Source organism: Artemia franciscana, chromosome 2 (genome assembly GCF_032884065.1).
Source record: "Artemia franciscana chromosome 2, ASM3288406v1, whole genome shotgun sequence".
NCBI lineage: Eukaryota > Metazoa > Arthropoda > Branchiopoda > Anostraca > Artemiidae > Artemia > Artemia franciscana.
This window is the reverse complement of record NC_088864.1, coordinates 36,546,638-36,561,766: the sequence shown is the minus strand read 5'-3', so window position 1 is coordinate 36,561,766 and position 15,129 is coordinate 36,546,638. Positions and strand designations below refer to the sequence as shown.

The 15,129-nt window shown below is 34.7% G+C and overlaps 1 protein-coding gene across 3 annotated transcripts in view; it reads right to left on the bottom strand.

Moving 5' to 3' along the window:
• Positions 1-15,129, bottom strand: part of LOC136040964 (uncharacterized) — a 78,920-nt gene that overhangs the window by 37,742 nt on the left and 26,049 nt on the right. The gene's annotated exons all lie outside the window — the stretch shown is intronic.

The following is a 15,129-nucleotide window of genomic DNA, read 5'->3' as shown; positions in this document are numbered from 1 at the left end:
TGAAATTTTTAACTTAATGCCGTGTGCTATTCCTGAAATATTGTACACGCCATTTCAACAAGCTGAATGTAAATAATATCTTTTGATTTAGTTCAACATTCCGTGAAAGTTTCAACTAAACACCATTAGCTGATCCTAATGTATTATCCATATGTCTTTTGACAATCAGGAGGTGTGTAGTTGTATTTGTTTAAGATCAACGTCCCTCTTAACATTCTCTGGAAGTTTCAGCTTAATATCACATAACTATTCCAAAGTTATTGCACACATGCCATTTTGAAAACCAGAATGCATTTGGTACATTTTGATTTAATTCACTATGCTAATCGACATTTCCTAAAATTTTCAACTTAATAAACTCGGCCATTCTCAATTTCCATCTACATTCACTAACAACTGGGATGCCCTTAATGATAAACAACAAGTGGAACAATAGGGAACAATAGAACTAGTAGAACTTTTTAAAACAGTCGAATGCAACTTTAAATGAGTGTTTCGACCCTATGTCCAAAGGGCTGTCCTCAGCAAAACAAATGAAAAAAAAGAATATAAAATGACTTGCATTAAAATATAATCATTAAAATATAATCATATGAAACACAAAGATAATTTGACACTGATTATAAGTCACTCGATAAATAGACACTCATATAAAAGAAGTAAGAATCATTCATGAAAGTTTATGTTGCCTATACAAATTTAAATTTTAAAACTTTTTTGGTCATAATTTTAATATGGTTCTTTAATATTATTTGAAAAGATTCTTTTTATGGATAATTTTTTTTTTACAATTAATCTTTAAAAAGGGATTTCAAGGAACATTCACTTAATGCCTTATATTCAAATTTAATTAAAAATGATTTAACAAGTTATATTAAAAAACCAGTAAACAATACCACTCAACCTGTTACGGATAGACCTTCTAGACTGACCTCTAAAAGGCAAGATCAGCTTTAAGAGCTTGTTTGTAAATGTTTTTATTCCATTTGAATGAATTATCTTTTTTCACTATACTTGATGCACCAGTCCTGATGGAACTCCCCTTTAGCAATGATGCTAGGACTGTTTTGAAAATATCTTAGTTTTGGCCCTGGGTATAGGGTCGAAATATTCATTTAAATTAGCATTCCACTGTCTTATAAATTTCCCTATGGTTCTACTCGTTGTTTATAATGGAAAGGCAGTATGGTCTTCATTGCTACTTATGCACTTAGTGTCTCTAAGTTCGATATCCCCTTCAACATTCTCCAAATGTTCTAACTTAATAATCTTCCCTAGCTGTTCTTGAAATATTCAAGATCTGTCGTTTTGAAATCCTGGATACATATTGTGTGTTTTGATTATTGTTTAAGATCCCACTTAGTATTCCATGAAAGTTTTAACTTAATATACATCAATATAAATGTTCCCAGGTACACCATTTTGATAAATTTGATGTATCTAGTGCCTTTTGGTTCAGATAATTTATTGCAATGTTCTCCTTATTACTGTATGAAAGTTTCAGCTTCATAACAATAGTAATTCGTTATAGCAGATAAGCTCTAGTGACAACCTGGAAGCACTATGACATTTTGACAAGCAGGATGCAGTTAAACTCTTTTAATTTAGTTACATATTTCTGTTTGTAACAGTAGAAGCTGCAGTCATAGTCACAATCACAATAGTAATTGTACTACTAATAGTAGCAGTTAAAGTCACAAGTAGTAGCAGTTGTAGTAACAAGTTGTTCCATTTATAATACAAATTGCCACTCTTGCAGTTACAGTCACAAATAGTCACAGTTGCAAGTTGTCACAGTCACAAGTAATTACAGTTGTAAGTAGTCTTGGTTGCAAATATCTGGTCAAAATTGTATAGTTTACACTCCTTTCCCCAAAGCTATGGGAGCATGGCGCCCACGAAGGGTATAATTGTTAGAACTATTTAATATTTCAAAGAAAATGGTTTTTCCAAATTTCTAGCACTGTTGAGGGAAGGGGCATCTCAAACTACAAGAAAGGGGGCTAGTGGTCATCTGATCACTTTTAAACATCTTGCTAAACATGCCATGACAGTTTCAACTTGACACCCACAATTGCTCCTCGCATATTGCTGATGCACCATTTTCACAAGCAGCATGCACATAGGGGGTTTTAATTCTGTGGAACATCCTTCTTAACATTTCCTTAGAGTTTCACTTTAATATCCTAGGTCTTTTTGGATATCTATTGTCAAACAGGAAACAATCTAGTGTCGCCTATAGCAAAGAACCATAAGGCTTCAATGTAGTCTTTTTCCTTTTTTTTCCTCCACAGCCAGTTCAAGTGGTAGGGCTGGTTATATATACTTCAGACCTGGCTCATTCGACTAGAAAATGAAAGTTTTCCTTTGTGCCCTTTTTAACAGCCGAAAGTGATTGGAGGACAGCCAGTCCCTCTCCCATTTCCTTTTGGCCCAAACATATAAGATCAAATTTTGAGATAACAGTTTTATTCAAAATAATCCAAGGGTCAATTAGCTATTTATTCAGGGTTGACCTAACTCCTCAAAGCTCCTGAGGCAAAGGCTGTAGGTTATGGAAGTTGCCTGTTGTTATCATTTAAGGCTTTTTATTGGGAAAAGGGGGGGGGGCATATTCAACCTTAAATCCCCAAAAGGGCCTAGGGCATTAAGGTAAAACTTCAAGGAAATGTATAGGGATGCTGAACACAATCATGGTGGTTGTCAAAAGAGAATATCAGCAATATCTAAAGAACAGCTGAAGACATTGAGTTGAAATTTTTGGGGTATAATTCGGGTTCAAGGTTCTCTTAATATAACCAAAATATACAAAATATTAGGTAACTCAAGGCTGAGAGTATAGCTCGAATGCAATTGAGCTACCTTTAAACAACGCTAAATATGCAAAAAAATTAAACATAAATAGTTCTCTTAACCAATCTTGGCAGAAATAAATAAAAAACAAATCCCGTGCCGTACGATACCATTTCCATCCTCCGCGCACCATTTTGAGACACAATTAAAATTACAACTTAAAACCAAGTGAGTCATAAGATATCTGGAGGCCTCATGGGCGAACCCCGGAGACCAACCCAACACTCAAAAAAATAATAAACATCCTTAAAAAAAAACAACCATTTTTTCATATTATTTAGATTTATAACTTTCAATCAGCACTCTTTTCAACTTCCGTCTTATAGCATCTATGCTTACATTAAAATCAATCTCATTTTTCAATCTTTCCCAATGTAGAGGAATCAAATACCTCAGGCAAAAACGCGACCTCTCTGTAACTACCTCAGGAGTCCGCAGATTATACTTACCACGGGTTTCAACTTGTGAAGATGAAGGAGAAGAAATAAGACCCATCGATGCAAAATATCTTGGGAGCTTTTCTCGTTCAAGCTTAATCTTAAACATAACACTTAAAAGTTGGATACTTTGCCGAACAGGAAGAATATTATGAAGTGAAAAAAGGATCTCTGTTGTGGATTTTAAGGGGAAGTTTGATGGCAATGGCAGAAAAGGTTTAAGGATACGAACTGCCTTATTTTGGATAATCTGTAAAGGGGTAACATTACTTTTAAAAGTGTTCAAAAAAATAATAGATGCATAATCAAAATGGGATTGCACGAGGGAAAAGTAAATGGATCTAAGAGCGCAATATGGAAGAAGATTTTTCAGTCTGCACATTATACCAACTCCACGGGCAGACTTTTCTCTAACCTGATTAATTTGCTCTTTCCATGACAAATTCTTATCAAACACAACTCCCAAATATCTTATCGATACAACCCTTTCAATAACAGACTCAGGTTCATTCGCAGAAAGGGAAACTGATTCTATATCTTTAAACTTGTGACCCGTCCTGCTGTAAATAATAAACTTCGTCTTCTTTCTGTCCAGAAGTAGTCTATTATCAGAGAGCCAAGTAGACAATCTATCATATGTGGATGTTAAATTGACTACTAGCTCTTCATGAGATTTACCAGAAACGGTTGCTGCAGTGTCGTCAGCAAACTGAGTGTCTATAGAAGAAACTCCAGTAGCTGAGCACAAATCATTGATGTAAACTAGGAAAAGCAGAGGTCCTAATACGGATCCTGGGGAACACCAACCTTATCTGACTGCTGCAAAGAATCAGATCTAACATCATTATATATATATGTATCTGCTGCCTCCCATGAAGATACGATTCAAGGAACCTAAGGCAATTACCACGAATACCAGCATTCGAAAGCTTATACAAAAGAATGCTAAATCCAACTCTTTTCTAAATCCAAACTGAAGTTTAGAAATGTAATCAAATTTCTCAAAAAAAGAATAAATTCTGTTATACAGTGCTCGCTCTACAACCTTCGAAAAAGCAGAGAGTATCGATATAGGACGATAATTAGCAGGAAGCCTCGGGTCATCACCTTCACGTAGGGCCACAATTCTTGCTGATTTAAATGTTGAAGGATAGACACCAGTTACAAATATAAGATTAATAATGTGGCATAAAACCGGTGATATAACTGGGAATATTTCTTTGACCAAATTAGTCGAAGATCCATCAAGGGCTTCAGATGAACCGTTCTTCATTTTAGATATGATCTGTTTTAGTTCAATTTCAGTGACTGGGGAAAGGAACATGCTTTTATCAGAGGGAGGGGGCATGTGATCTTTAAATAAATCATTGTTATCATTATTTGGAGAAACATGAAATGCATTAGCTGTTTTTTCACCGATGCTTACAAAATGAGCATTGAGCAAATTCACTATTTACTGCATATCGGAAGAAAAAGTACCATCACCACGTAACATTTCATTCGGAAATGAAGATTTCTGAGACCTTCCCAACAGAGAGTTAATAAGTCCCCAAGTATGTTTTTGATCCCCACGAGCTTCTACAAATGATTTTTCAAAATATCTAGCTTTTGCTTTCCGAATTAACTGTGTCAGGACATTTTTATACTGTTTAAACTCTTCTTTATTTTTAGTAGATGGGAATGACATAGATATTTTAAATAGCTTATTTTATTGAAATAGAGTGTAGAAGCCCGCGTGAGATCCATGGTTTTTTAGGGAGTGTATATTTTTTTATTTTAATGCGCCTCAATGGACATGCTTCATCCAAGCACTCACGGAAATATTTTAAAAACAGAGCCGTAGAAATCTCAGGGCATTCACATTCTAGAATTGCAGTCCATTCATTTAAATACAAAAGGTTCCTCAACTTATCCATTCCATCTTTATCAATTTTTCGTGTTTGTTTAAATTCCGAAAATTTTGGTCTGTGATTAATTCCAACATCGGCAACTACCACACAATGGTCAGAAACATCTTTAAATATAATATGCGAAAGAGTAACGGGGATAGTAGAAAAAATATTATCAATGAGAGTAGCCGTATCTTCCGTAACCTGGGTCGCAGACCTGCATGATGGTAAAAGTGATTTTGATAGGTTCATGCACAGAAACTCAAGCGATTTATCATGCAAATGATAAGAAATTCCCGGTCTATTTGTCTGAGCTAACAATAAATTAATATTAAAACCATCCATTACCAGAACTTGTTCAGAATTCAAATTAGTCACATCTTCAATGAAGCATTCATAAATTCGCAAAAACTCTTGTAACGAAGCCGATGGTGATCGATAAACAACACAAACAAGAACTTTCCTATTATCAATCACACACTCAATGCAGAGGCTCTCAAAAGTCATCTCTTGGTCATGCTTAGATAGTTGCTTCTTCAATGATATTTCGGGATGATATTCCAGCAAATGGAATATCATCCCGAACAAGAAGTCCAACTCCACCACCCTGTCTATTTTCCCTATTATTAGATATAAATTTAAATCCATCACAATTCTTGAATTCTGCATTTTCATTACTTAAAAACGTTTCACATAGGCCTAAGATACTTACCCTGTCGTTACAAAGTAACTGCGAAACAAACTCGTGGCTACTAGCCAAACCTCTGCAGTTAAAAAGTGCTGATCTTAAGTTCCCATCAATTACAGGTGTTCCTAAATCCCCTTCAAATAAAAAATCAGTAGCAGGAAGTCTAGCTAAATGATCAGCATAAACACCTTTAGCAAAAGGGGAAAAATCATAATAAATATTTTTTAGATCAAGCTGATCACCGAGGCGGCTCCCCAATCTTCCCCCAGATTCCCACCACTCACGTGTTATATGTAAATTTCATCTTTACCTTATGTCCCAGGCAGGCACGACGGAAAAATGGAAATGGCATCGCATCATTAATCAGGCAAATCGGGTAAAAAAGTGGCAGAGAACAAACAAAACCTCGAAACCTGATTTTTTTTCCCTAGACCTACTAACACTAGAAAACTAAAAAAGGATTATACGCAAAGAACGAGGTTGTAGAACCCAACATGTACACAACACTGTGACAGAAGTGGCAAGAAAATCAATCACAATTTCTATCACAATACTAATAATAATCACAAAGGGACAGCAAAAACTAGCCCATCACTCTTTCCCAGGGTGACGAGGCCGTGGATTTGGATTCAAGCCAAAGCTTCGAGCCCTTCTGCTTAACACGCGTAAACTTTGCGGAATCTGATTCACGTAAATCCTTTGCTTTCGCAAGAAGTCGATTCCGAGTAGCGTTTAGCTTGGGGGGAAGATCTGTGCACACACGAATGCCGCTCCCCTTCAGTTTACGAAATGAGTTGAGAATCCTCTAAATGTTCTGTTCGTTTACAACCGAGATAAATCCAGGTGCAGGACGAGGCCTTCAATTAGTAACGTTAACGTGGCCTGACAGACGAGACGGAGCATTGGAACCACCGAGCATGCGGTAGCACTTCGTAATCTGAACGGGGTCGCTTATCTCCATTGTAACAAATAAAAAATGTTTCACATTTTCTTCAACTGTTTGAGATTGCCGCTCAGTAGGTATGCCATGAATTAACAAATTCAATTTGCGGTCCTTGACATCACTTTCCAGTACCTGATTCTCTAGTTGATCACACCTTAATTTTTGATCCTCCAACTCCTTTTCCAGTTGCCCGATTTTTATATCTCGATCGGAGGCATCCTTTTTTAGCGTAGCTATTTCCCCCGTAAGGGACTGAATGGACTTGTTGATGTCTTTTTGAGAACGGATTACAGCATCAAGTTTTTCCGTTAAAATCTTCACTGCTTCATCAAAGTTCTTTTGTGATACTGCCATAATGATTGCAATAAAGCCACTTCCTTATTGATTTAAGGCTGCATATAATCAAGCACAGGTAAACAGTAAATCTCCGGGCGAGCCAAAAACCGGTTAGCTATTTCACTTTGCAATGCGACCTAGATTGAATAATAAAATCCAGTCAAACCAGTCCAATTAGTTTTATCCTTTTTAAACTAAATGGTCTTCACACTACGAACACGAATGAAAGATTATAGTTCTGATTATAGAAATATTTTCAGTAAAAGTCCATAGGGAGATCAAATAACTAAATAATCCAAGTTCAAACAATTTCAGGTTGATTAAGAGAAGTCCATAGGGAATCACGATTGAGTCTTACTGTATAATGAGATAGAATAACTAAATAATCCAAGTTCAAATAGTTTCAAGGTCAATGTTGATTAAGAGAAGTCCATAGGGAATCACGATTGAGTCTTACTGTACAATGAGATTATATCCAGATTGTATCCAATAAAGGTGTTTACTGTATGAACTCTCAAACAAGACTGTTGAATGGAGAAGAGTGATTGAAGGGCAACATCCATCCTACCATTAACTTGAAACTTACCAGACCACCATTGCTACTAAATCTTTAACTGCAACTACAGTACTTTGACTATGGCTGCAGTCGATCTGCTCTTTGCCCTGCCTTAACATTTTTTTTTTTTTTTTAATAAGGTGACAGTTATGTGGAAATTTTGTATTGAGAGGCTTGAGAAGTAAATTATTATTATTCTTATTATGGTCTATGCCTATTTCTGAATTAGACTATGTCTGCTTGTGACCACTGTCATACGTGACTACTTACAATTTTGACTACAACAAATGGGAACTGGGAATATGATGTTGCAACTACATGCAATGATAACTGCAACTACTAGTGATTCTGGCAGAGACAACTTGTGTCTGCTGCTGTAACTAATTTCAACTTTGATTTTTTGCAATAATAAATACTTGTGACTATAATTAGTATTCACACAAACAAGTAGTGACTGCAACTAAGGCTGCTTACAATGGCACCTGTGACTACTTTCAACTGTGAGTACTTACAACTGTCAGAACTTGCATTGCAACTGTGACTATTTGTGACTGCAACTAATTATGACTGTTAATACATTCGACTGAGAGTACTTGTGAATGTAACTTAAATGCTACTGCAGCTACTTCTTACTGTCATCATTTGAAACTTCAACTGCGCCTACATAGGGTTACAAGTGCAAAAAATTATTGTTATGAATTTGTCAGCGTTTTGCTGCAGCTACTACTACTTGCAACTACTACAGCTAGAACTGCTACTGATACTACAATTGTGAATACAAATACTGTTGCAACTTATACTTTTAAATCTAGAACAATAGAACTAAATAAAAAAAGTCCAAGTGCACTCTGAAGTCAAAATGGCACAGTACATCCAGGTTATCAAAAGCTCTTTGCTGCAATATCTCACAAATGGCTAAGGTTATTAAGTAGGAAATTTTACAGAATGTGAAGAGGGATGCAGGGTTCGGACAGGTCGGTTCGTTTCAAATTATAGGATCTGTCCTATTTTTATAGGATTTCCCAGGCCCAAATATAGGCCAAATATAGGCCAAATATAGGATTCAGAAGTCCTCGGGGTCAGATCTGTGGTAGATGGTGTGGGATGCATCTTCGCATACATTACCAAGTTTCATCCCGATCCCTCCAATCTAAGCGTTTTCCATGCTTTTACGTTCCCCCAATGTCACCAGATCCGGTCGGGATTTAAAATAAGAGCTTTGAGACACGACATCCTTCTAAATATCAAATTTCATTGAGATCTGATCATCCATTCGTAAGTTAAAAATACCTCATTTTTTCTAATTTTTCAGAATCAACCCCCCCCCAAACTACCCAAAAAAGAGCAGATCCGTTCTGGTTGTTAATCATGTATCTAGGACTTGTGCTTATTTTTCCCACCAAGTTTCAGCCCAATCCCTCCAATCTAAGCATTTTCCTTGATTTTAGGTCACCCCAAACTCCCCCCAATGTCACCAGATCCGGTCGGGATTTAAAATAAGAGCTTTGAGACACGATATCCTTCCAAACATCAAATTTCATTAAGATCTGATCAACCGTTTGTAAGTTAAAAATACTCTTTACTGAATTAACAGGCCCCCCACTCCCCCCCCCCGATGGTCAAATCGGGAAAATGACTATTTCTAATTTAATCTGGTCCAGTTCCTGACACGCCTGCCAAATTTCATCGTCCTAGCTCACCTGGAAGTGCCTAAAGAAGCAAAACCAGGACTGACACACCGACAAAATTTGTGATTGCTATATGTCACTTGGTTAATACAAAGTGCCATAAAAACACTATGCTACAATGAGATTAACCGAACAGACAGACCAAAGGATGATGAGGCGATAAACGATAAAACGCTTATTCCAACAATCTTCCATGCAGGAGGGCCAACTTTGCACTTATATCAGGGACATCAAACTTACAAATTATCTTACCATTGCTATACCAAGGGGGGAGATAAAGTAAAAATTTACAATATCTGAAATAAAAAGTCCGAATCTGATTAACATCATTTTTCTTAAGAAGGGGATAAAGATCAGATAGATAAAGGACAGATTGATCACAGAATGTAGCATATAGCCTACCCAGTGCATGTCTACTATACTTCCCTCAATTAGCAACTATCTTAGAATAGCCCATTTGAATAACTGGGCCGTATTTGCATCAGCCAGCCAGCATTCAGCCAGGAAACACATAAGTTGCAAGAACTCCAGTCTCATTAAGCAGAGACTGCTAGCATATATACTGATCTTCGCTCATTTCGGAAAGGCCCAACATGACAAAAAACTAAACATAGGCTACTAAGTCAACACAACAGCATAGCCCAGTCAGAAGAAGCTTATTGAGCCCAACACAAAGCATTAGTTAAGTTCAAAAAGCTCAACAATTGTAATTACTTATCAATCTACACCAAAAGACAGAAGATTGCAAATCATGAGCAATGTTCTTAGTGCTCTTCAGCCGAAAATATAGGAATTATAGGATTTTAGCCAAAATATAGGCATTTTATATGAGTCCATTAAAATATAGGAATTTATTGAAATTTATAGGCGAGTCTGAACACTGGGGATGTTAAACTTAAAGACATTATGTGCCTCCCAATTTTTAACAAACATACCAGCAGTTTGTCAATAACAGCTAACATTGTTAAGCAGAAACTTTCAGGAATTGTATAATATGATGCTGAACTAAATCCAACGGCACCACATTCACTCTGGTTTTCAAAATGTCATGGAAGCAAAATCTTAGGAGCAGTTGAAGGTATTAAGCTGGAGCTTTCAGAAAATGTTGAGGGGGGTGTTAAACTAAACAAATTACTACCAGTGCATGCCTCTTATCAACAAGGTATAGCTTCTTTATCTTGGGAACAGCTAACAATTTTAGTTGAAACTTTCAGGGAATGATGAGGAGGATATTGGCATAAATAAAAAAATACTAATTAGAACAAAACATTATGATTATATATCTTAATTCTTAAGCCAGAGACTTGAAAAACAAGATCATTATTCATTAAATTAACTAATATTAAAAGTTAATATTAAAAGCATCAAAAATGAACAGAAGTTAACAAAAAAGAAAAACTTTTTGGAAATGCTAAAATTAAGACCAGCAGAAATAAAGACCTACAGTAATTCAAACTGAAAACAACCAGTAATTACCATTAGAGAATAAATAAAACTAAAACAAACAAAAATTTAAATATACAATAACAGATACTGATTTGGATGAATAAGCAAATCATAAAATGAGCAAAAATTAAACTGAATCTTAAAGTCAAACTTAAAACAAATGAAAAACTACAACAAACAGGAGTTTGGCTACTGACCCTGTCCCCATCCCCTAAACTTAAAACGCCTCAGGCCTATTGCATCATTTACACTTTACTGAAATAAAAATATAGCCTATTATAAAATTTTTATTTATTTTCATAGCACCAAGAAGCAAAAACTTCGGTGTTTTAATTTTCTAGAGTGTTTTGATTTGAATAGAATGGACAATGTTGTTACTTGAAGATAAAGTGTTGTATCTTGCAGTGTTCCAATTTCCAGGGTCTAGTATATTTAATATTGAATTTATTTCCCTTAGTTCTTAAAACAAACAAGTTATTCCATATTAGAGGAGGCTGCCCCCTCCTCAATCCCTTACTCTTTATGCTAAATGTAAACTTTTTATCCCAATCCTTTAAAAATGACTCCTAAAACACAGGGGCTATTTAATTGGAATAAAAAGCTATCTCATAGGACTAAAACACTTTAGTGCAAAAATTGAGGGATTGACAAGGGGACAGTCCCCCTTACATATCGAATAGTTTATGCTTGTCTGAAGTTTCAGTATTGCTTCTCACTTTCCATTGAAAAACCTTTTCTTTTAATTTAATAATATAATGAACAACAATGTGCATACTAGAGAATCAGAAATACCAAATTGGAAATACATTTTTTTTTCTTTTTTACAAATTCAATGCTCTATCACAAATGAAATACAGAAACTAAGACTTTATTGGAAATATTCTCATTTTCGCTCTTCTTCAGAGATCTAGCTTTTGTTTCAGGAAACCTGGCTTCTCCTTTTCTTTTCTTTTTGAAGTGCAAGAAAAAACCTAGTATGCATGCACAAACATAGTGGTTATAAAAAAGGGCACAGGCTTGTATTTCTACTAATGTTGCATTTTATGCTGCCAATACTAAAAAATAACCGATTTGCCTTAAAACTTTGATTTTAGTTTCAATGTACAAATCTAAGAGTCAGGTTGAGTCTTGCCATGAATGGTACAAAAAGAGTCATAAGGTGTCTATAAGAAGCTGATACACAAATTAACAGAGAACAGATCTCACTTTGTCTTAATTCATATATAAGAAGATTGGAAGAATTTATAGTCATGCCTGCCTCTTTTTAGCATTCTTCTTGCCTCCTTATTATTTTTCTCCATAACTCTCCTTTCCTTGCAAGACAATTGGAAAAGATTATGCCTTTAAATGTGAATTGCTTCAAATCTAAGATAATCTAGTAAATTACAAAAAATAAGACACTGTTCTATCTGAGCTGTATTGGTAATATTTGCCTAAGTTGATGTTAATACACAAAAGTGAAGGATCATTAACAGCTTTATCCATTAAGACTAGCCACAAAACCAACTGAGGTGGACTTTAAGTTGTTAGAAAAACTTTTATTTGCCTCCTTCACTGGCACTGAGTCACTTGTGCATTAATTTGTAAGTTCTTAAGATAATGTAGGCAAAGCTATGATTATGCTTACTTTGCCTGGGAATAATTTATTTTAGTTTCTGTAGCTTGGAGCTCATTACTTTCATTCCAAAACTGCATTCTGGAACTTATTTCATGAGTTTTGGAAAATACCTTTTTTGTGTCATTAAAAACAGTAAAACTGTTACCTCACTTCATGTTCATGAATTGGTGCCCCTGGAAACTCTTAAAATTACTAAGAGGGGAATACACCTATCTTGGAAAAAGACAAAAATCAAAGCCTTGACCATGCCCCATTACATCATTCTATCATCTCAATGCATTAATGAGTCCTTAGATCAAAACAGGAGGGAAAGGCCAGAGGCTAGCCAATTAAAAACATGTCACTATGCTTAGCAAAATACTTGAGAAGGACTATTGATGATTTAAATACCATCAAATGTTAAAGTAGTTTTTCTTTATAGAAGGTTTTTCTTTGTAATTTGCTCTTTAGCTTGTTTTGTCACCCCTCATATTTCATGACTTGTGATTTTATTCCTTGTCAAGTCCAGACTAAAAAGATGCAGTTGTGGATGCAATCATTGTTTCAGCTTAAAGACTATTCTAATTGTTGACAGAACACTTGGAGAAGAAATGTTGCCAAGTTCATCTATTAACAAAATGGTTTGACAGCTTACTTGAGTGAGCTCTTGTATGTTGCTGGCTTGCATACTTGTTAAAGAGGGGGTTATTTGGATATTACTCACTGATGAAATTGTTAAGAAGAAATAAAAGGCCTTTATCATCAAAAGTTTATGCTGAATTCACATATGGCATCTATTTATATTGGAAATGAACTTTACAAGAACCTCTCCCCCCTAATGTGCAAATATATTCCCTGAGATACATAAATGCACTGCATTCTCCATAAGTTACTATTTTCTTTGAATTGCCTTAATATTGAGTCAAAATAATTGGAAATTCATTGCATATGATATAAACAATAGAGGTTATACATTCTACTTGCACATTAGTTGTAAACTTCATTTCTAGCAAAAATAAATATTACTTTTTGGTAAGATTCTAGTTTAGCTGGGCTACTATTTGCTATCTTGAAAAGGGGATAGGTTAGAAAAATGAAACTTTCAGGGATGGGTCTACAGAATAAAGTATGGGTAAAATTATAACAGTTCATATAACTAGTTTTCCTATAAAGAGAATAAACCACTTGATGCCTTTTTTATGCTATTTACAAATATAATAATTGCTTTTAATGTAAACTCCAAATTTAAGCATTTTTGAGCCCTTAAAAATGACAAATTTTCAAAAAATTATGACAGTTCATATACCTGACTTACCAATAAAGCAAACATACCATTTGATGCCTTTTTTATGTTCTTTACAAATATAATAATTGTTTCTACCACAAATTTAAATTTAAGCATTTTTTGATCTCTTAAAAATGATGAATTTTCCATTAAAGTATGACTTATTGCTTGTTTCCCACAAAATAATAGCCTACTAGATCTTCTCAGTGCCTTCTTTTCAATTGTTCTTGAAAAAAGAATGCTATATTTTCTTACTCCTAAAATTATTTATAATAAGGTTAATTTAGGCTAGGTTAAAAAGTGCTTAAACTTGAATTTACAGTTAAGCAATTATTATATTTGTTAAGAACATAAAAAAAGGCATCAAGTGGTATATTCACTTTATTGGTGAGCCAGTTATATGAACTGCTACAATTTCAGCAAAGTATGTCCTGAGAAGGTATTTTAAAGTAGATACCTCCATCCCTTCTCTCTTTAGATGGTAGTGACTTTTGTTGACCTTTAAAAATATTTGTTATAAAAGTGAAACCTTACAAATTGGATCTTCTGCATAAATAAAGTAGGCAACAAGAAAACAATTTTCAGCTTCACAATTTTGCTTAACACCAATTTATGAGGTTTCAAAGAATGACAAATACATTTCCTAAATCTAGAAAAAAAACCATTGATATAAGTTAAAATTTTACTAATTAATATTTAGTAAAGTAGATACCTCTATCCCTTCTCTCTCTAGATGGTAGTGACTTTTGTTGACCTTTAAAAATCTTTGTGTTATAAAAGTGAAACCTTACAAAATGGATCTTCTGCATAAATAAAGCAGGCACCAAGAAAACTATTTTCTGATTCAAAATTTTGCTTAACACCAATTTATGAGGTTTCAAAGATCTACAAATATATTTCCTAAATCAAGAAAAAAAACCCACTGATGTAAGTTAAAATTTTACTTAAACAACAGGAATTATATCTTCAGAACTAAAAATAGAAAAAAAGAAACTGGTAACTGGAAATTAAGGTATAATATTGTTTTTTTCAAAATTTCAATAGGCCAACCTGTCAAGTAGGCAAATTTCTAAGACTTAGAAATTAGGAGAGGGTTAACACAGAAGCTTAGCAATACCTTCCCAGACTATGCTTTTGTCCTGAGTCCAATACTGATAGTTTCATTTCCTAAGCTAGCCCTTTTCCAAGATAGCAATAAGTGGCTAAACTAGAATTTTACCAGAAAATTTACACTGTAGCCTAGGTCACTTGTTTGCACATTATTAGGGTAGGTAGAACATAAAAGAAGCATTTTCAAAATGTGTTAACTCCAGCCAAATATTTCTTAATATTATGTGAAGAATTATTTTTTAACATGTTTGCTTCTCAATTAGCCTACCCCAACTGTAGGCCTATGGCAAACTGTAATTTC